The sequence below is a fragment of the Arachis stenosperma genome, chromosome 9 (assembly GCF_014773155.1).
Source record: "Arachis stenosperma cultivar V10309 chromosome 9, arast.V10309.gnm1.PFL2, whole genome shotgun sequence".
Taxonomy (NCBI): domain Eukaryota; kingdom Viridiplantae; phylum Streptophyta; class Magnoliopsida; order Fabales; family Fabaceae; genus Arachis; species Arachis stenosperma.
Genome location: NC_080385.1, coordinates 82,680,878 through 82,704,122, shown reverse-complemented (window position 1 = coordinate 82,704,122; position 23,245 = coordinate 82,680,878). Strand labels below are relative to the sequence as shown.

At 39.3% G+C, this 23,245-nt stretch overlaps 2 non-coding genes across 2 annotated transcripts; one reads left to right on the top strand and one right to left on the bottom strand.

Annotated features, from left to right (window-relative positions):
* Positions 1–4,545: 4,545 nt before the first annotated feature.
* LOC130953855 (small nucleolar RNA R71) lies at positions 4,546–4,653 on the top strand. The gene has a single exon (XR_009076016.1). It is a non-coding gene; the product is annotated as a small nucleolar RNA R71 (small nucleolar RNA).
* Positions 4,654–21,449: 16,796 nt separating this feature from the next.
* Positions 21,450–21,557, bottom strand: LOC130953233 (small nucleolar RNA R71). Its single transcript, XR_009075404.1, has one exon. It is a non-coding gene; the product is annotated as a small nucleolar RNA R71 (small nucleolar RNA).
* Between the last annotated feature and the right edge of the window lie 1,688 nt (positions 21,558–23,245).

The following is a 23,245-nucleotide window of genomic DNA, read 5'->3' as shown; positions in this document are numbered from 1 at the left end:
AAAAGAAGAGAATATGCAATGAATTCCAAAAACATCTATGAAGATCAGTATTAATTAGATAAGCGGGGCTTTTAGCTTTTTGCCTCTGAATAGTTTTGGCATCTCACTCTATCCTTTGAAATTCAGAATGATTGGCTTCTTTAGGAACTCAGAATCCGGATAGTGTTATTGATTCTCCTAGTTAAGTATGATGATTCTTGAACACAGCTACTTTATGAGTCTTGGCCGTGGCCCAAAGCACTCTGTCTTCCAGTATTACCACCGGATACATACATGCCACAGACACATAATTGGGTGAACCTTTTTAGATTGTGACTCAGCTTTGCTAGAGTCCCCAATTAGAGGTGTCCAGGGTTCTTAAGCACACTCTTTTTGCCTTGGATCACAACTTTATTTCTTTCTTTTTCTTTCTTTTTCTCTTTTTTTTTGTTTTTTTTTCGTTTTTTTTTTTGAATCACTACTTTTTCTTGCTTCAAGAATCATTTTAATGATTTTTCAGATCCTCAGTAACATGTCTCCTTTTTCATCATTCTTTCAAGAGCCAACATTCATGAACCACAAATTCAAAAGATATATGCAATGTTTAAGCATACATTCAGAAAACAAAAGTGTTGCCACCACATCAAAATAATTAATCTGTTATAAAATTTAAAATTCATGCAATTCTTCTCTTTTTCAATTAAGAACATTTTTCATTTAAGAGAGGTGATGGATTCATAGGACATTCATAGCTTTAAGGCATAGACACTAAGACACTAATGATCATAAGACACAAACATAGACAAACAAAAGCATGAAAATTTTGAAAAACAGGAAAATAAAGAACAAGGAGATTTAAAGAACGGGTCCACCTTAGTGATGGCGGCTTGTTCTTCCTCTTGAAGGTCTTATGGAGTGCTTGAGCTCCTCAATGTCTCTTCCTTGTCTTTGTTGCTCCTCTCTCATGATTCTTTGATCTTCTCTAATTTCATGGAGGAGGATGGAATGTTCTTGGTGCTCCACCCTTAGTTGTCCCATGTTGGAACTCAATTCTCCTAGGGAGGTGTTAATTTGCTCCCAATAGTCTTGTGGAGGAAAGTGCATCCCTTGAGGCATCTCAGGGATCTCATGATGAGAGGGGTCTCTTGTTTGCTCCATCCTTTTCTTAGTGATGGGCTTGTCCTCATCAATGAGGATGTCTCCTTCTATGTCAACTCCTACTGAATAACAGAGGTGACAAATGAGATGAGGAAAGGCTAACCTTGCCAAGGTAGAGGACTTGTCCGCCACCTTATAGAGTTCTTGGCCTATAACCTTATGAACTTCTACTTCTTCTCCAATCATGATGCTATGAATCATGATGGCCCGGTCTAGAGTAACTTCGGACCGGTTGCTAGTGGGAATGATTGAGCGTTGGATAAACCCCAACCATCCTCTAGCCACGGGCTTGAGGTCATGCCTTCTTAGTTGAACCGGCTTTCCTCTTGAATCTCTCTTCCATTGGGCGCCCTCTTCACAAATGTCTGTGAGGACTTGGTCCAACCTTTGATCAAAGTTGACCCTTCTAGTGTAAGGATGTTCATCTCCTTGCATCATGGGCAAGTTGAATGCCAACCTTACATTTTCCAGACTAAAATCCAAGTATTTCCGCCGAACCATAGTAAGCCAATTCTTTGGATCTGGGTTCACACTTTGATCATGGTTCTTGGTGATCCATGCATTGGCATAGAACTCTTGAACCATTAAGATTCCGACTTGTTGAATGGGGTTGGTAAGAACTTCCCAACCTCTTCTTCGGATCTCATGTCGGATCTCCGGATATTCACCCTTTTTGAGTGAAAAGGGGACCTCGGGGATCACCTTCTTTAAGGCCACAACTTCATAGAAGTGGTCTTGATGCACCCTTGAGATGAATCTCTCCATCTCCCATGACTCGGAGGTGGAAGCTTTTGCCTTCCCTTTCCTCTTTCTAGAGGTTTCTCCGGCCTTGGATGCCATAAATGGTTATGGAAAAACGAAAAGCAACGCTTTTACCACACCAAACTTAAAAGGTTTGCTCGTCCTCGAGCAAAAGAAGAAAGAATAGAGGAGAAGAAGAAGAAAATGGAGGAGATGGAGGAGGTTGTGTGGTTCGGCCAAAAGGGGGAAGAAGTAGTGTTTAGGGTGTGTGAAAATGAAGGAGTGAAGATGGGTTTATATAGGGGTGAAGGGAGGGGTAGGGTTCGGCCATTATGGGTGGGTTTGGGAGGGAAAGTGGTTTGAATTTGAATGGTAAGGTAGGTGGGGTTTTATGAAGGATGGATGTGAGTGGTGAAGAGAAGATGGGATTTGATAGGTGAAGGGTTTTTGGGGAAGAGGTATTGAGGTGATTGGTGAATGGGTGAAGAAGAAAGAGGGTGGTGGGGTTGGTGGGGATCCTGTGGGGTCCACAGATCCTGAGGTGTCAAGGAAAAGTCATCCCTGCACCAAATGGCATGCAAAAATGCGTTTTGAGCCAATTCTGGCGTTAAACGCCGGGCTGGTGCCCCTTTCTGGCATTTAACGCCAGGTTCTTGCCTTTTCCTGGCGTTTAACGCCAGTCTGGTGCCCCTTTCTGGCGTTAAACGCCCAGAATGGTGCCAGACTGGGCGTTAAACGCCCATCTGTTAGCCTTACTGGCGTTTAAACGCCAGTAGGTTCTTCCTCCAGGGTGTGCTATTTTTCTTCCTGATTTTCATTCTGTTTTTGCTTTTTCAATTGATTTTGTGACTTCTCATGATCATCAACTTACAGAAAACATAAAATAACAAAAGAAAATAGATAAAATATAACATTGGGTTACCTCCCAACAAGCGCTTTTTTAATGTCAGTAGCTTGACAGAGGGCTCTCATGGAGCCTCACAGATACTCAGAGCAATGTTGGAACCTCCCAACACTAAACTTAGAGTTTGAATGTGGGGGTTCAACACCAAACTTAGAGTTTGGTTGTGGCCTCCCAACACCAAACTTAGAGTTTGACTGTGGGGGCTCTGTTTGACTCTGATTTGAGAGAAGCTCTTCATGCTTCCTTTCCATGGTGACAGAGGGATATCCTTGAGCCTTAAACACAAAGGATTCTTCATTCACTTGAATGATTAGTTCACCTCCATCAACATCAATCACAGCCTTAGCTGTGGCTAGGAAGGGTCTGCCAAGGATGATGGATTCATCCATGCATTTCCTAGTCTCTAGGACTATGAAATCAGTAGGGATGTAATGGTCTTCAATTTTCACCAGAATATACTCTACAAGTCCATAAGCTTGTTTTCTTGAATTGTCTGCCATCTCTAGTGAGATTCTTGCAGCTTGCACCTCAAAGATCCCTAACTTCTCCATTACAGAGAGAGGCATGAGGTTTACACTTGACCCTAAGTCACACAGAGCCTTCTTGAAGGTCATGGTGCCTATGGTACAAGGTATGGAGAACTTCCCAGGGTCCTGCCTCTTTTGAGGTAATTTCTGCCTAGACAAGTCATCCAGTTCTTTGGTGAGCAAAGGAGGTTCGTTCTCCCAAGTTTCATTACCAAATAACTTGTCATTTAGCTTCATGATTGCTCCAAGGTATTTAGCAACTTTCTCTTCAGTGACATACTCATCCTCTTCAGAGGAAGAATACTTATCAGAGCTCATGAAAGGCAGAAGTAAGTCCAATGGAATCTCTATGGTCTCATTTTGAGCCTCAGATTCCCATGGTTCCTCATTGGGAAACTCAGTGGAGGCCAGTGGACGTCCATTGAGGTCTTCCTCAGTGGTGTTCACTGCCTCTTCCTCCTCTCCACATTCGGCCATGTTGATGGCCTTGCACTCTCCTTTTGGATTTTCTTCTGTATTGCTTGGAAGAGTACTAGGAGGGAGTTCAGTAATTTTCTTGCTCAGCTGTCCCACTTGTGCCTCCAAGTTTCTAATGGAGGACCTTGTTTCAGTCATGAAACTTTGAGTGGTTTTGATTAGATCAGAGACCATGGTTGCTAAGTCAGAGTGGTTCTGCTTAGAATTCTCTGTCTGTTGCTGAGAAGATGATGGAAAAGGCTTGCCATTGCTAAACCTGTTTCTTCCACCATTATTGTTGTTGAAACCTTGTTGAGGTCTCTGTTGATCCTTCCATGAGAGATTTGGATGATTTTTCCATGAAGAATTATAGGTGTTTCCATAGGGTTCTCCCATGTAATTCACCTCTTCCATTAAAGGGTTCTCAGGATCATAAGCTTCTTCTTCAGATGAAGCATCCTTAGTACTACTTGGTGCATTTTGCATTCCAGACAGACTTTGAGAAATTAAATTGACTTGTTGAGTCAATATCTTGTTCTGAGCCAGAATGGCATTCAGAGTATCAATCTCAAGAACTCCTTTCTTCTGATTTGTCCCATTGTTCACAAGATTCCTTTCAGAAGTGTACATGAATTGGTTATTTGCAACCATTTCAATTAGTTCTTGAGCTTCTGTAGGCGTCTTCTTCAGATGAAGAGATCCTCCAGCAGAGCTATCCAAAGACATCTTGGATAGTTCAGAGAGACCATCATAGAAAATACCTATGATGCTCCATTCAGAAAGCATGTCAGAAGGACATTTTCTGATCAATTGTTTGTATCTTTCCCAAGCTTCATAGAGGGATTCTCCATCCTTCTGTCTGAAGGTTTGGACTTCCACTCTAAGCTTACTCAATTTTTGAGGTGGAAAGAACTTTGCCAAGAAGGCATTGACTAGCTTTTCCCATGAGTCCAGGCTTTCTTTAGGTTGTGAGTCCAACCATGTCCTAGCTCTGTCTCTTACAGCAAAAGGGAATAGCATAAGTCTGTAGACCTCAGGGTCAACCCCATTAGTCTTGACAGTGTCACAGATTTGCAAGAATTCAGCTAAGAACTGATGAGGATCTTCCAATGGAAGTCCATGGAACTTGCAATTCTGTTGCGTTAGAGAAACTAATTGAGGCTTAAGCTCAAAGTTGTTTGCTCCAATGGCAGGGATAGAGATGCTTCTCCCATAGAAGTCGGGAGTAGGTGCAGTAAAGTTACCCAGCACCTTCCTTGCATTGTTGGCATTGTTGTTGTTTTCGGCTGCCATGGTTTCTTCTTCTTTGAAGATTTCTGTTTGGTCCTCTACAGAGAGTTGTGCCTTAGCTTCTCTTAGCTTTCGCTTCAAGGTCCTTTCGGGTTCAGGGTCAGCTTCAACAAGAGTGCTTTTGTCCTTGTTCCTGCTCATATGAAAGAGAAGAGAACAAGAAAATGTGGAATCCTCTATGTCACAGTATAGAGATTCCTTGAGGTATCAGAGAAGAAGAAAATTAGAAGAAAGAGGTAGAAGAATTCGAACTTAATCAGATAGAGTTCGAATTGTGCATTGAGAAGGAGTGGTACTCCATAAATAGAAGAATGTGAGAAGAGAGGAAGAAATTTTCGAAAATTAAGTGAAAGATTTTTGAAAACATTTTGAAAAACTTTAATTGATTTTCGAAAACCAGGAGTGGGAAAGAAATCAAGTAATTTTTGAAAAAGATTTTGAAATTAGAATTTAAAAAGATATGATTGAAAACTATTTTGAAAAGGATGTGATTAAAAAGATTTGATTGAAAAGTTATGGTTTTTTTTTTAAAAAAAATATGATTGAAAAGATATGATTTGAAAACGATTTTTAAAAAGATTTGATTTTAAAAATTAATGACTTGCCTAACAAGAAAAGATATGATTCAAACATTAAACCTTTCTCAACAGAAAAGGCAACATACTTGAATTGTTCAATCAAATCATTAATTGTTAGCAAGTATCTTTGAAAAAGGAAAGAAATTGATTTTGAAAAAGATTTGATTGAAAAGATATGATTTGAAAAAGATTTGATTTTGAAAAACTTTGAAAACTTGAAAAAAAATCTGAATTAAAAACAGAATCTTCCCTCTTGTGCCATCCTGGCGTTAAACGCCCAGAATGGTGCACATTCTGGCGTTTAACGCCCAATGCACTACCTTTTTGGGCATTAAACGCCCAACCAGGCACCCTGGCTGGCGTTTAAACGCCAGTCTGTCCTTCTTCACTGGGCGTTTTGAACGCCCAGCTTTTTCTGTGTAATTCCTCTGCTGCATGTTCTGAATCTTCAGTTCCCTGTACTATTGACTTGAAAATAGAACCAAGATCAAATAAACAATGCATGCAAGACACCAAACTTAAAATTAGACACTGGACTCAAACAAGAAACATAAAATATTTTTGGTTTTTATGATTTTGAAATTTTTTTGGATTTTTCGAAAATTATATGGAAATAGAAAATAGAGGTTTCAGAATTCTTAATTTGGATTCCAGGAATCATTGCAATGCTAGTCTAAGACTCCGGTCCAGGAATTAAATATGGCTTCACAGCCAGCCAAGCCTTCAAAGAAAGCTTCGGTCCAAAACACTAGACATGGCCAATGGCCAGCCAAGCCTTAGCAGATCATTGCTCCAATAGCAAGATTGATAGAGATCAACAAGCTCTTGTGATGATCAGTTGAAACCTCGGTCCAATAAGATTAGACATGGCTTCTCAGCCAGCCAGATTTCAACAGATCATCATGAAACTCTAGAACTCATTCTTAAGAATTCTGAAAAATACCTAATCTAAGCAACAAGATGAACCGTCAGTTGTCCATACACGAAACAATCCCCGGCAACGGCGCCAAAAACTTGGTATGCGAAATTGTGATCATCAATGGCGCCATCAACATGGTACGCTCATTGCAATCTCAACTCTCTATCACAACTCCGAACAACTAACCAGCAAGTGCACTGGGTCGTCCAAGTAATAAACCTTACGCGAGTAAGGGTCGATCCCACGGAGATTGTTGGTATGAAGCAAGCTATGGTCACCTTGTAAATCTTAGTCAGGCAGACTCAAATGGGTATGGGTGATATATGAATAAAACATAAAGACAAAGATAGAGATACTTATGTATATCATTGGTGAGAGCTTCAGATAAGCGTATGAAGATGCTTTGTCCCTTCCGTCTCTCTGCTTTCCTATTGTCTTCATCCAATCCTTCTTACTCCTTTCCATGGCAAGCTTATGCAAGGGTTTCACCGTTGTCAGTGGCTACCTCCCATCCTCTCAGTGGAAATGTTCAACGCACCCTGTTACGGCACGGCTATCCATCTGTCGGTTCTCAATCAGGCCGGAATAGAATCCAGTGATTCTTTTGCGTCTGTCACTAACGCCCCGCCCTCAGGAGTTTGAAGCACGTCACAGTCATTCAATCATTGAATCCTACTCAGAATACCACAGACAAGGTTAGACCTTCCGGATTCTCTTGAATGCCGCCATCAGTTCTTGCCTATACCACGAAGACTCTGATCTCACGGAATGGCTGGCTCGTTTGTCAGGCGAGCGCTCGGTTGTCAGGCGATCAACCATGCATCGTGTATCAGGAATCCAAGAGATATTCACTCAATCTAAGGTAGAACGGAGGTGGTTGTCAGTCACACGTTCATAGGTGAGAATGATGATGAGTGTCACGGATCATCACATTCATCAAGTTGAAGAACAAGTGATATCTTGGAACAAGAACAAGCGGAATTGAATGGAAGAACAATAGTAATTGCATTAATACTCGAGGTACAGCAGAGCTCCACACCTTAATCTATGGTGTGTAGAAACTCCACCGTTGAAAATACATAAGAACAAGGTCTAGGCATGGCCGTGAGGCGAGCCTCCCAAAGAGGGTTCAATCATCAAAACATGATCAAAAGATCCTAAGATTGAAAGATGAAAATACAATAGTAAAAGGTCCTATTTATAGAGAACTAGTAGCTTAAGAATGAGTAAATGACATAAAAATCCACTTCCGGGCCCACTTGGTGTGTGCTTGGGCTGAGCAATGAAGCATTTTCGTGTAGAGACTCTTCTTGGAGTTAAACGCCAGCTTTTGTGCCAGTTTGGGCGTTTAACTCCCACTTTGGTGCCAATTCCGGCGTTTAACGCTGGGAAATCTGAAGGTGACTTTGAATGCCGGTTTGGGCCATCAAATCTTGGGCAAAGTATAGACTATCATATATTGCTGGAAAGCCCAGGATGTCTACTTTCCAATGCCGTTGAGAGCGCGCCAATTGGGCTTCTGTAGCTCCAGAAAATCCACTTCGAGTGCAGGGAGGTCAGAATCCAACAGCATCTGCAATCCTTTTCAGTCTCTGAATCAGATTTTTGCTCAGGTCCCTCAATTTCAGCCAGAAAATACCTGAAATCACAGAAAAACACACAAACTCATAGTAAAGTCCAGAAAAGTGAATTTTAACTAAAAACTAATAAAAATATACTAAAAACTAACTAGATCATACTAAAAACATACTAAAAACAATGCCAAAAAGCGTATAAATTATCCGCTCATCAACAACCCACCATGGTATATTCTTTCCTTTTTGTTCTTAGTTTTATTTTATTTTATTTCTATTCCTGTTCATTCATAATTTCTACATAGCCATCTGCATTCTGCATTTTTGCATTTTTCATAAAAAAAGGTGAAGTATGAAACCATGTCGCTGACGCTTCCGCGTCAAAGGAGAATTAGCGAAAAAGGGGATTTGAACAGAAAGTCACGCGGGAGGGTGGCTGGAAGCGCGCCTTTGGTAGCAACACATGCACGCGAATGCGTGCCTAACGCGTCTGCGTTGGTTGCAAATCCAGCCCTTCACGCGTGCGCGTCACCCACACGCACGCATGACCCCGCAAAATCGACGTAAAGGGGTGCAAAGCAGAGAGTTAGGATGGAGTGGGGCTGGAATGGTGCTAAAAGCACAAAGCCCCATTGCGCGAACGCATACCTCACGCGTCCGCGTTGATGACAAGTCATCATATACCCATTTTTCAAGCTAATTTCACTTGTTTCACTAGTCTTTATGCACTTTCTTGCATCCTAAGTAAGCAATTTGGAATGAAAATGCATAACTTCTTTAAATCAAACAAACACCATTAAATTGATGCTAAATCATGAGGTTTGAGCTAAAATTAATGGAATTTTAATGAATTAAAAACCTTATGAAAGAAGGAGAAGTGTGGCGCAACATAGAAGGAGAAGTGTAAACACTGCTCTCCACAAGAGCAGCATAATGAACCAAGCTTCCAAAGAAATTCTGCCCTGCCCTCCTCAAGAGCAATATCGGGCTCCATGCACGAAAAAATCAAACAAAATTGTCTCCAAGTGCCACCCATGGGTTTCGAACCCAAGTACAAGAAGGAAAGAAGTAGCGCTACTCACAAAGGAAAATAAGCCAAAAATTGGCTGAAATGCTCCTAGTAAGTCTCGAACACGGAGGCTTCACTAAGAAAGCAAGGAAGCTGCACCACTTAAGCGCTACCCTGATGATGTCCAAGACTTGGCACGCAAGATATTTCAAACGCACCATGATGCACACTGCCCTGCTCTCCGCAAGGGCAGGGCAGCATCCTGATGTCCCACACTCAGCACGCACACAATTTCCCTGCTTTGCCCTCCACAAGGGCAGGGCAGCCTCCTGGAAGCTAATCTCTCATGGGCTGAAAATTGGATTAAAAATCCAATTTAATTTATTTCTTCACCAAATCAAAAGCCCATCCAAATTCCAAAATCCAAGAATAGAAAGTGTATAAATAGGAGATAGTTTGATGTAATTGGGAGGATCTTTTGAAACCTTTTTTTGATTTTTGAATTTTTACATTCGGAGACTTCATTGAGAGCTTTGAACTGAGATCTTAGAGAATTGGGAAGGAGAATTGATCTCTCTTCTTCCTCGTTCATGCTTGAGCACTTTTTACTTTTCTTGTTTGAGTCTTGGGTGTGAAGAATTGAGGAATTTCTGTCTCAATCTCCATTAAAGATCTCTTTAATTTCCCTTCTGCATAATTGAGTTGAATCCAATTTCCTTTACTGCTTCATCTTTAATTTCTTGTTAATTGCTTTGTGAACTTGGATCTGGGAAGGCAATTGAGATCTAGACTTTGCTATCTAGTCTCTGGAGTCCTGAGACCCAATTTTCTTTTTGGTTCTTCTGTTGAACCACTGCTGCAATTACATTCTCACTTCCTGTTTGAATTCCAGTTACTTCCAATTCAATCTTCTTCTTTATTAATTGCTGCAATTAAATTTTCCTTGCTTAAATTCTGAATTCCCAGTCCTCAATTCCCTTTTCCATTCAAGCAAATTATATTTCTTGCACTTTAAGTTACTGCAATTTACATTTCTTGCACTTTAAGTTTCGGTCATTTAATTTCTTGTCCTTTAAGATTCAGCACATTTACTTTCAATTCTCTTTAATTTCTGCAATTCTTCCCTCCCCCTTTACATTTTCTGTCATTTACTTACTGTTGGATACAAAATCACTCAACCAATACTTGATTCGCTTGACTAAATCAACCACTAAACTAAAATTGCTCAATCCTTCAATCCCTGTGGGATCGACCTCACTCCCGTGAGTTTTATTACTTGATGCGACCCGGTACACTTGCCGGTGAGTTTTGTGTTGGATCGTTTTCCACACATCAAGTTTTTGGCACCGTTGCCGGGGATTGAAATAGATTGACAATGATTAAGTGAAGCGGTGGTCTAGATTAAGCACTTTTTCTTTATTTTTAACTAACACACTAACTGTTCGAGACTTTGCCTCTACTAAGTCTCTCTGCACTCAAGTTACAGAGTGCTCTGTTTTAGTTTCTGGTTCTATTTGTGTTTCTGCTTTTGTGACAGGAGGAAGGAGCAATGAATCCACACCTTTTGATCCTGAAACACTTTGGAAGTTGAGCAAGAATAAGGAATGTCAAGCTAGTGACATTAAAAGAGCGCTTGTTGGGAGGTAACCCAACCTGATGTAGTTTCTTTTCATAGCTATTTCAATAAAAAGGTTGAATAATTGGTCTGTATTGTAAGGAGCTAAGTTTGGTGTTGCACACCAAAACAATTTAAGGGAGAATGAAGGATTCTAAGTTTGGTGTTCCACCAAAATCTCATTTAAAAGAATATTCTCACTTCCTGCACAATGCTAGCTCCAAGCAATTAGACAAATTATTCAACTATTTAACTGTTTTTTTAGCTTTAATTCCATAACCTTTAGCAAGGATACAAGGTTTCACATATGGTTAACATGTTGCATCAGAGGAAGTGGCAAGCAATTAAGTTTAGTGTTCCCGCGCCAAAATAAATCCAAAAGACACACTCAATTTATGCATACTAACCATTCATTTAAGGGCTTGAAAAGCAAGCAACTTTTGAGAATTTTGCAGGAAATTAGCCAACAATTGAAGACAATTTGCATTGTGACTCAAAAGGGATACAACAGAAGGAAGAATCAAAGGGCTGCAACTTCAAAGGTTGTATCTAAACTTACTCCTTGCTGCTATAAATTGCCTTGAATCTGGGAACCCTTATATATCTTGCTAAAGTGTTTATCTAGTTGCAAGTGAAGTTGTTTGTTAAGAATGCTTATTTGCATAAGTGCTTGTCATTCATCACTTAGCTTGAATTCTATTTTGTTTCCCATCTGCTTGAAAAAAAAAAGAGAAATATTTGAATTAGAAAGTAAATATCCAATGTTGCATAAGTTAGAATGGAAGTTAATGGTGGTGTATGTGTTTGATTAAATGCATAACTCATGAAATAATTGCTGCATAATGTCATTTTCATTGAAGGGTGAGCTAGCTTACTGTTATAAAGGTTCCTATCAGTAAAGAAAAAAAAATCCCTTGAGAACAAAATAAAACAGAAAGAAAAGGAAGAAGAAAAAGCCAATGTGGCAAGAAAAACAAAGAATAAAGGCTGGACACCAATAGCTTGGACCCTAGGACATATGCCTGTGGTGTTCTTGTACTTGGATATGCTTGGACAAGTAAATTCTGAGGGGTATTTCAAAACCCGGTCACTTAGATCAACTGATTTGGGATGGCCAATTGAAAGTCCACAATAAAAAGCAACTTAGATACAGAACATTTAGTTATCCAAAGAGATGCTGGGCATCAATGATCCTAGGAGGAAATAGTGAGCCATGTGTCTGTGGTGGAAAGATGTTGAGTAAAAATAAAGCCAAAGGCTACTGCAACATTGGACACCAAGCCTTCATAGAAGAATAAGCTTGTTAAGCAAAATGAGAAAAGAAAAGTTAGGAAGGGAGCAAGTAAAGAGTAAACCTTATAACAGCAAGTTTAGTAAGCCTTTGAGGAAAAGTGTATATTATGTAACAGCAACCAATAACTGAGTTATCATTGTCTGCATAAAAACTCCATGAATCAAGTTCTGCTATATGCCTAATAAGGATATGTAGGCTTTTCTTTTTTCATTTCATTTCCTCTTAATTTTGATGCTTGCTTGGGGACAAGCAAGATTTAAGTTTGGTGTTGTGATGACAAGTCATCATATACCCATTTTTCAAGCTAATTTCACTTGTTTCACTAGTCTTTATGCACTTTCTTGCATCCTAAGTAAGCAATTTGGAATGAAAATGCATAACTTCTTTAAATCAAACAACCACCATTAAATTGATGCTAAATCATGAGGTTTGAGCTAAAATTAATGGAATTTTAATGAATTATAAACCTTATGAGTTTGGAGATACTCTGAATGGTTGCTTTGATTTCTTGTAGGTAAAGAAAAGAAGAAAAGAAGAAAAACGTGGCTTAAGAAGTGTGGCCATGGGAAGAAAATGGTGTGGTGAAAGAAGGAGAAGTGTGGCGCAACATAGAAGGAGGAAGCAAACACTGCTCTCCACAAGAGCAGCATAATGAACCAAGCTTCCAAGTGCCACCCATGGGTTTCGAACCCAAGTACAAGAAGGAAAGAAGTAGCGCTACTCACGAAGGAAAATAAGCCAAAAATTGGCCGAAATGCTCCCAGTAAGTCTCGAACACGGAGGCTTCACTAAGAAAGCAAGGAAGCTGCACCACTTGAGCGCTACCCTGATGATGTCCAAGGCTTGGCACGCAAAATATTTCAAACGCACCATGATGCACACTGCCCTGCTCTCCGCAAGGGCAGGGCAGCATCCTGATGTCCCACACTCAGCACGCACATAATTTCCCTGCTCTGCCCTCCACAAGGGCAGGGCAGCCTCCTGGAAGCTAATCTCTCATGGGCTGAAAATTGGATTAAAAATCCAATTTAATTCATTTCTTCACCAAATCAAAAGCCCATCCAAATTCCAAAATCCAAGAATAGAAAGTGTATAAATAGGAGATAGTTTGATGTAATTGGGAGGATCTTTTGAAACCTTTTTTTGATTTTTGAATTTTTACATTCGGAGACTTCATTGAGAGCTTTGAACTGAGATCTTAGAGAATTGGGAAGGAGAATTGATCTCTCTTCTTCCTCGTTCTTGCTTGAGCACTTTTTACTTTTCTTGTTTGAGTCTTGGGTGTGAAGAATTGAGGAATTTCTGTCTCAATCTCCATTAAAGATCTCTTTAATTTCCCTTATGCATAATTGAGTTGAATCCAATTTCCTTTACTGCTTCATCTTTAATTTCTTGTTAATTGCTTTAATTTGTGAACTTGGATCTGGGAAGGCAATTGAGATCTAGACTTTGCTATCTAGTCTCTGGAGTCCTGAGACCCAATTTTCTTTTTGGTTCTTCTGTTGAACCACTGCTGCAATTACATTCTCACTTCCTGTTTGAATTCCAGTTACTTCCAATTCAATCTTCTTCTTTATTAATTGCTGCAATTAAATTTTCCTTGCTTAAATTCTGAATTCCCAGTCCTCAATTCCCTTTTCCATTCAAGCAAATTATATTTCTTGCACTTTAAGTTACTGTAATTTACATTTCTTGCACTTTAAGTTTCGGTCATTTAATTTCTTGTCCTTTAAGATTCAGCACCTTTACTTTCAATTCTCTTTAATTTCTGTAATTCTTCCCTCCCCCTTTACATTTTCTGTCATTTACTTACTGTTGGATACAAAATCACTCAACCAATACTTGATTCGCTTGACTAAATCAACCACTAAACTAAAATTGCTCAATCCTTCAATCCCTGTGGGATCGACCTCACTCCCGTGAGTTTTATTACTTGATGCGACCCGGTACACTTGCCGGTGAGTTTTGCTATCATTGTTTTTTGGTTCCTGTTCTTCTTTTTCCTCTTCTTTCAGGCTGGCCACCGACGAAGAAAAAAGGAAGAAACTTCTATATGGGGCAAAAGACAAGTCTATCTGCACAACCTTTGGAGAAAAGCATCAGTTGGAGCAACCCGTCCACCTGTTCATCTTAGCATGCACCGAGGACGGTGCAATCTTTAAGTATGGGGAGGTCGATACCGACTTTCGGTGGTTTGCTACTTCCTTTTCAACACCAATTCTTACTCTTCTTTGTAGTTAGTTGTTGCATTTGCATCTTTGCTTGCATGTTTGTTACATTGTGTGCATATTTTACCACTTGGTTGAAGTAATATTTTGTTTTTCAAGAAACTTTTTATAGCATTTCACTAATTTGAATTAAAATTTTTGAGAAACTTGTTTGAAGAAATATTATTCTAGAACATGGTTTAGAGCTGGAACACACAAAACCAGTGAGATTTTGAGCCTACTTGATTAGTTGCATCTTATCAACCAATATTTTTTTTTTTGGTGTGTGTTGTTCTCTCTAAAATTGTGATCTTTGTCTTGCTTGATTCTATATTTCCATTGTTTAATGTATGCATGCACTTATGTGATTGAGGCCTTGTTTCACTAAGCTTACATACCCATATGGCCTTAACCTTTCATTATCCTTTGCAAACCAATTTGAGCCTATTTTACCCTTTTTATTCCTTACTTTAGCACATCATTAACTCTAAGCGGAAAATAATAATGTCCTTAATTTGAATCCTTGGTTAGCTTAGACTAGTGAGAGTGCTTATGATTTAAGTGTGGGAAAATTTGGTTTGGAAACATTTGGTTTGAGAATTGAGTATGTTAGAATTTTCTGAAAATGTGAAAGAATGTTGAGAATATGTTCATGCATTCAATACCTTAATCATATGTATTGAGAAAAACAAAAGAAAAAAAAAGAGAAAAAGAAAAAAATATAAAAGAAAAAAAGAAAAGAAAAAGAGCAAACAATAAAAAGGGGACAAAATGCCCCAAAGTAAATGGTGAAAGCAATGCATATGTACTATACTCGAATCAGGATGCATGAATATGTGGAAAACATAGTAAATGGGTAGTTAGATTTTGTATTGTGATTACATGGACTGTCTTAAGTTAGGTGGGAAAAGTTTAAGTTAATTAAGGATTCAAATTTCAGTCCACTTGACCAAATACAATCCTACCTTGACCCTGACTCCATTACAACCCTCAAAAGACCTATTGATTTGTGTATTGCTGCATTAAACTTCTGTTGATTGATAGAAGAAGAGCAAGTCTTAGAAAGTAAGGTTAGTAGAGAATTGAGAGAATCGAACCTCAAACACTTGAGTGATTAGAGTGTATACACTTCCAGTGAGGGTTCGATGCTCGATTCCTTGTTCTCGACTTTCATGAGCTATTTTCTTTTGCAAGTTTACTTGTACCTTATTTTATGATTTGAATTAGTGAGATCCAGTTCATATTTCTTCTTGAAAGATTGGTTTACTTTCAACCAAGTAGGTAGAAACATTTTGCATGTAGTTGTATTCATATAGATAGGTTGCATTTCATAAGTTTTACCATTCCTCTTCACTCTCGTATGGCTTCTCTTGAGCTTAGCATGAGGATATGCTAATGTTTAAGTGTGGAGAGATTGATAAACCACTATTTTACGATTTATCTTGTGCTAATTTGAGTGGTTTTTATCAAGCCTTTGCACACTTATTCATACTATTTGCATGGTTTTACATTTTCCCTTCCTAACTTTGTGATATGATTGAGAACATGCTTCTTTGGCCTTAGATTTGCTAATATTAATCATCTCTTATTACCATTAGATGCCGTGATATGTGCGTTAAGTGATTTCAGGAATTACAGGACAGGAATGGCTTAGAGGATGGAAAGGAAGTGGTGGACGAAATTATGATCATCAACAATGGCTCCAAAGACTTGGTAGCGCTCTCAAACGTGAATCACACTTAGTCACAACTCCGCACAACTAACGAGCAAGTGTACTGGGACGTCCAAGTAATACCTTACGTGAGTAAGGGTCGATCCTACAGAGATTGTTGGTATGAAGCAAGCTATGGTCATCTTGTAAATCCCAGTCAGGCGGATTCAACTGTATTAAGAGATTATTGGATTTTGGAATAATAATAATAAATTTAAACAAAAATAAAGATAGAGTTACTCATGTAATTCAATGGTGGGAATTTCAAATAGGTGTATGGAGGTGTTGTGTTCCTTCTGAATCTCTGCTTTCTTACTGCTTTTATCCCATTTTTGTCACTCCTTTCTATGGCAAGCTGTATGTAGGGCATCACTGTTGTCAATGGCTACATCCCATCCTCTCAGTAAAAATGGTCCAAATGCTCTGTCACAGCACAGCTAATCATCTGTCGGTTCTCGATCATGTTGGAATAGAATCCCTTGATTCTTTTGCGTTTGTCATCACGCCCAGCAATCGCGAGTTTGAAGATCGTCACAGTCATTCAATCCCGGAATCCTACTCGGAATACCACAGAAAAGGTTAGACTTTCCAGATTCCCATGAATGCCGCCATCAATTCTAGCTTATACCACGAAAATTCTGATTAAGGAATCCAAGAGATATGCGCCCGGTCTAAAGTAGAACGGAAGTGGTTGTCAGTCACACGTTCATAGGTGAGAATGATGATGAGTGTCACGGACATCACATTCATCATGTTGAAGTGCAACGAATATCATAGAATAGGAATAAGTCTAATTGAATAGAAAATAGTAATTGCATTGAAACTTGAGGTACAGCAGAGCTCCACACCCTTAATCTATGGTGTGCAGAAACTCCACCGTTGAAAATACATAAGTGATGAAGGTCCAGGCATGGCCGAATGGCCAGCCCCCATGAAAGACCGAATGGTCAAAAGAACTAGATAGTCCAAGGCATCTAATAAACTAGTAAAAAGTTTTATTTATACTAAACTAGCTACTAGGGTTTACAGAAGTAAGTAATTGATGCATAAATTCACTTCCGGGGCCCACTTGGTGTGTTCTTGGGCTTAGCTTGATCTATCCACGAGCTAAGGCTTCTCTTGGAGCTGAACGCCAAGTTGTAACGTGTTTTGGGCGTTCAATTCTGGTTCGTGACGTGTTTCTGGCGTTTGACTCCAGAATGTAGCATGGAACTGGCGTTGAGCACCAGTTTACGTCATCGAATTACGAATAAAGTATGAACTATTATATATTGCTGGAAAGATCTGGATGTATACTTTCTAACACCGTTGAGAGCGCGCCATTTAGAGTTCTGTAGCTCCAGAAAATCCATTTTGAGTGCAGGAAGGTCAGATTCCAACAGCATCAGCAGTCCTTTGTCAGCTTCCTATCAGAGTTTTGCTCAGGTCCCTCAATTTCAGCCAGAAAATACCTGAAATCACAGAAAAATACACAAACTTATAGTAAAGTCCGGAAATGTGAATTTATCATAAAAACTAATGAAAACATCCCTAAAAGTAACTAGATCATACTAAAAACTACCTAAAAATAATGCCAAAAAGCGTATAAATTATCCGCTCATCACAACACCAAACTTAAATTGTTGCTTGTCCCCAAGCAACTGAAGATCAATTAGGATAAAAAGAAGAGAATATACTATAAACCCCAAAATATCAATGAATATTAATTCTAATTAGATGAGCGGGACTTGTAGCTTTTTGCTTCTGAACAGTTTTGGCATCTCACATTTTCCTTTGAAGTTTAGAATGATTGGCTTCTATAGAAACTTAGAATTTCAGATAGTGTTATTGATTCTTGATGAGCGGATAATTTGTACGCTTTTTGGCATTGTTTTTAGTATGTTTTTAGTATCTTTTAGTTAGTTTTTATTATATTTTTATTAGTTTTTAGTTAAAATTCACTTTTCTGGACTTTACTATGAGTTTGTGTGTTTTTCTGTGATTTCAGGTATTTTCTGGCTGAAATTGAGGGACCTGAGCAAAAATCTGATTCAGAGACTAAAAAGGACTGCAGATGCTGTTGGATTCTGACCTCCCTGCACTCGAAGTGGATTTTTTGGAGCTACAGAAGCCCAATTGGCGCGCTCTCAACGGCGTTGGAAAGTAGACATCCTGGGCTTTCCAGCAATATATAATAGTCCATACTTTGCCCAAGATTTGATGGCCCAAACCGGCGTTCAAAGTCACCTCAAGAAATTCCAGCGTTAAACGCCGGAACTGGCACCTAATTGGGAGTTAAACGCCCAAACTGGCACTAAAGCTGACGTTTAACTCCAAGAAGAGTCTCTACACGAAAATGCTTCATTGCTCAGCCCAAGCACACACCAAGTGGGCCCGGAAGTGGATTTTTATGTCATTTACTCATTTCTGTACGCCTTAGGCTACTAGTTTTCTATAAGTAGGACCTTGTACTATTGTATTCTCATCTTTTGGGACATCTAGTTCTTAGATCAGATCTTGGTTCTTCTGGTTCCCTCTCTGGGGCCGAAACCAATGATCACTTTTGTTCTTATGTATTTTCAACGGTGGAGTTTCTACACACCATAGATTAAGGTGTGGAGCTCTGCTGTACCTCGAGTATTAATGCAATTACTATTGTTCTTCTATTCAATTCCGCTTGTTCTTTATCCAAGATATCACTTGTTCTTCAACCTGATGAATGTGATGATTGACGCCCATCATCATTCTCACTCACGAACAAGGTGACTGACAACCATTCTTGTTCTACAAGCATCTGAGGCTTAGTGAATATCTCTTGGATTCTTTAATCGGAATCCTCGTGGTATAGGCAGGACCTGATGGCGGCATTCAAGAGAATCTGGAAGGTCTAAACCTTGTCTGTGGTATTCTGAGTAGGATTCAATGATTGAATGACTGTGACGTGCTTCAAACCTGTAACCTACTGGGCGTTAGTGACAGACGCAAAAGAGTGATTCTATTCCGGTAGGGGAGGGAACCAAACCGGTGATTGGCCGCACTGTGACAGAGTGTAAGAGCATTAGCTTTCACTGCGCGGATGGGAGGTAGCTGCTGACAACAGTGAAACCCTACACGAGCTTGCCATGGAAAGGAGTAAGAAGGATTGGATGAAGACAGTAGGAAAGCAGAGAGACGGAAGGGAAGGCATCTTCATACACTTGTCTGAAGCTCTTACACCAATGATATACATAAGTATCTCTATCTTTATCTTTATGTTATTTTCGTTCATCACCATTATACATTTGAGTCTGCCTGACTGAGATTTACAAGATGACCATAGCTTGCTTCATACCACCAATCTCCGTGGGATCGACCCTTACTCGCGTAAGGTTTATTACTTGGACGACCCAGTGCACTTGCTGGTTAGTTGTGCGGAGTTGCAAAAGTGTTATTGCAATTTCGTGCATCAAGTTTTTGGCGCCGTTGCCGGGGATTGTTCTTATGTATGGACAACTGACGGTTCATCTTGTTGCTTAGATTAGGTATTTTTCTTCAGAGTTCTTGAGAATGAATTCTAGTGTTTCAAGGTGATGTTCTTATCATCACCAAGGCTGATTGATTCTCATCAATTTAGCTCTTGAATGCAGTGTGCTGCTGAAGCTTGGCCGGCCATGTCTAATTCCTTTAGACTAAAGCTTTAGACTAACATTGCATGATTCCTGGAATTCTCATTAAGAATTTTGATATCTTTTTCTACTTAATTTTCGAAAATCACAAAAAAAAAATTTTACAAAAATCATAAAAACCAAAAATATTTGATGTTTCTTGCTTGAGTCTAGTGTCTCATCTTAAGTTTGGTGTCAATTTCATGCATTCATTCATGTGTCTTAAGGATCTTCAAGTAATTCTTGATGATTTCTTGCTCTGATCTTTGAATTCTATTGACTTGAGTGTTTTGTTGTTTCTCATATGCATTCTCATTTTTGTTAATGTCAGTAGTGTACAAACTGCTAAGTTTGGTGTCTTGCATGCATTGTTATTTGATTTTAGTTGCATTTTGATTATTCCTCATTATTAAAATCCAAAAATATTTTTAATTTGTGTCTTTTCAAGTCAATAATACAGAGAATTGAAGATTCAGAACATACTGCAGAGGAATTATACAGAAAAAGCTGGGCATTCAAAAATGCCCAGTGAAGAAGACAGACTGGCGTTTAAACGCCAGCCAGGGTGCCTGGCTGGGCGTTTAACGCCCAAAAGGGTAGTAGTTTGGGCGTTAAACGCCAGAATGTGCACCATTCTGGGCGTTTAACGCCAGGATGGCAAAGGGGGAAGATTTTGTTTTCAAAATCAATTTTTTTCAAGTTTTCAAAGTTTTTCAAAATCAAATCTTTTTCAAACCATATCTTTTCAATCAAATATTTTCAAAATCAATTTCTTTCCTTTTTCAAAGATACTTACTAACAATTAATGATTTGATTGAACATTTTTTGCCTTTTCTGTTGAGGAAGGTTTTATGTGTGAATCATATCTTTTCTTGTTAGGCAAGTCATTAATTTTTAAAATCAAATCTTTTTAAAATTGTTTTCAAATCATATCTTTTCAATCATATCTTTTAAAAACCATAATTTTTCAATCACATCTTTTTCAAAATAAGTTTTCAATCATATCTTTTTGATTTCTAATTTCAAATCTTTTTCAAAAATCACTTGATTCTTTTTCTATTCTTAGTTTTTGAGAATCAATTAGTGTTTTTCAAAATGTTTTCAAAATTTTTTACTTAATTTTCGAAAATTACTTCTCCTCTTCTCACATCCTTCTGTTTATAGACTAACACTATTCCTTAATACAAAATTCGAACTTCATCTTCTTTAATAAGTTCGAATTTTCTACCTCTGTCTTCCATTTTTCTTCCTCTGACACCTCAAGGAATCTCTATACTGTGACATAGAGGATTCCACATTTTCTTGTTCTCTTCTCTTTCATATGAGCAGGAGCAGAGACAAAGGCATTCTTGTTGAAGCTGACCCTGAACCCGAAAGGACCTTGAAGAGAAAGCTAAGAGAAGCCAAAGCACAACTCTCTTTAGAGGACCTGACCGAATTCTTCAAAGAGGAAGAAGACATGGCAGCCGAAAACAACAACAATGCAAACAATGCAAGGAAGGTGCTGGGTGACTTTACTGCACCTACTCCTGATTTCTATGGGAGAAGCATCTCTATCCCTGCCATTGGAGCAAACAACTTTGAGCTTAAACCTCAATTAGTTTCTCTAATGCAACAGAATTGCAAGTTCCATGGACTTCCAATGGAAGATCCTCATCAGTTCTTAGCTGAATTCTTGCAAATCTGTGACACAGTCAAGACTAATGGGGTAGACCCTGAGGTCTATAGACTGATGCTATTCCCTTTTGCTGTAAGAGACAGAGCTAGAATATGGTTGGATTCTCAACCTAAAGAAAGCCTGGACTCTTGGGAAAAGCTAGTCAATGCCTTCTTGGCAAAGTTCTTTCCACCACAAAGATGGAGTAAGCTTAGAGTGGAAGTCCAAACCTTCAGACAGAAGGATGGAGAATCCCTCTATGAAGCTTGGGAAAGGTACAAACAATTAATCAGAAGATGTCCCTCAGACATGCTTTCTGAATGGAGCATCATAGGTATCTTCTATGATGGTCTCTCTGAACTATCCAAGATGTCTTTGGATAGCTCAGCTGGAGGATCTCTTCATCTGAAGAAGACGCCTGCAGAGGCTCAAGAGCTAATTGAAATGGTTGCAAATAACCAATTCATGTACACTTCTGAAAGGAATCCTATGAACAATGGGACTAGTCAGAAGAAAGGAGTTCTTGAGATTGACACTCTGAACGCCATTTTAGCTCAGAATAACATATTGACTCAACAAGTCAATTTGATTTCTCAAAGTCTGTCTGGAATGCAAAATGCACCAAACAGTACTAAGGATGCTTCATCTGAGGAAGAAGCTTATGATCCTGAGAACCCTTCAATGGAAGAGGTGAATTACCTAGGAGAACCCTATGGAGACACCTATAACTCTTCATGGAGAAATCACCCAAATTTCTCATGGAAGAATCAAGAGAGACCTCAACAAGGTTTCAATAACAATAATGGTGGAAGAAACAGGCTTAGCAATAGCAAGCCTTTTCCATCATCTTCTCAGCAACAGACAGAGAGTTCTAAGCAGAACCCCTCTGACTTAGCAACCATGGTCTCTGATCTAATCAAAACCACTCAAAGTTTCATGACTGAAACAAGGTCTTCCATTAGGAATTTGGAAGGACAAGTGGGACAGCTGAGCAAGAAAGTTACTGAACTCCCTCCAAGTACTCTTCCAAGCAACACAGAAGAAAATCCAAAAGGAGAGTGCAAAGCCATCAATATGGCCGAATTTGGAGAGGAAGGGGAGGAAGTGAACGCCACTGAGGAAGACCTCAATGGGCGTGCACCAACCTCCAATGAGTTCCCCAATGAGGAACCATGGGAATCTGAGGCTCAAAATGAGACCATAGAGATTCCATTGGACTTACTTCTGCCATTCATGAGCTCTGATGAGTATTCTTCCTCTGAAGAGGATGAGTATGTCACTGAAGAGCAAGTTGCTAAATATCTTGGAGCAATCATGAAGCTAAATGACAAGTTATTTGGAAATGAGACTTGGGAGACTGAACCTCCTTTGCTCACCAAAGAACTGGATGACTTGTCTAGGCAGAAATTACCTCAAAAGAGACAAGACCCTGGGAAGTTTTCCATACCTTGTACCATAGGCACCATGACCTTCAAGAAGGCCTTGTGTGACTTAGGGTCAAGTGTGAACCTCATGCCCCTCTCTGTAATGGAGAAATTAGGGATCTTTGAGGTGCAAGCTGCAAGAATCTCATTAGAGATGGCAGACAATTCAAGAAAACAAGCTCATGGACTTGTAGAGAATGTTTTGGTTAAGATTGAAGACCATTACATCCCTACTGATTTCATAGTCCTAGAGACTGGGAAGTGCATGGATGAATCCATCATCCTTGGCAGACCCTTCCTAGCCACAGCAAAGGCTGTGATTGATGTTGATAGAGGTGAACTGATCATTCAAGTGAATGAAGAATCCTTTGTGTTTAAGGCTCAAGGATATCCCTCTGTCACCATGGAGATGAAGCTTGAAGAGCTTCTCTCAAATCAGAGACAAACAGAGCCCCCACAGTCAAACTCTAAGTTTGGTGTTGGGAGGCCACAACCAAACTCTAAGTTTGGTGTTGAACCCCCACATTCAAACTCTAAGTTTGGTGTTGGGAGGTTCCAACATTGCTCTGAGTATCTGTG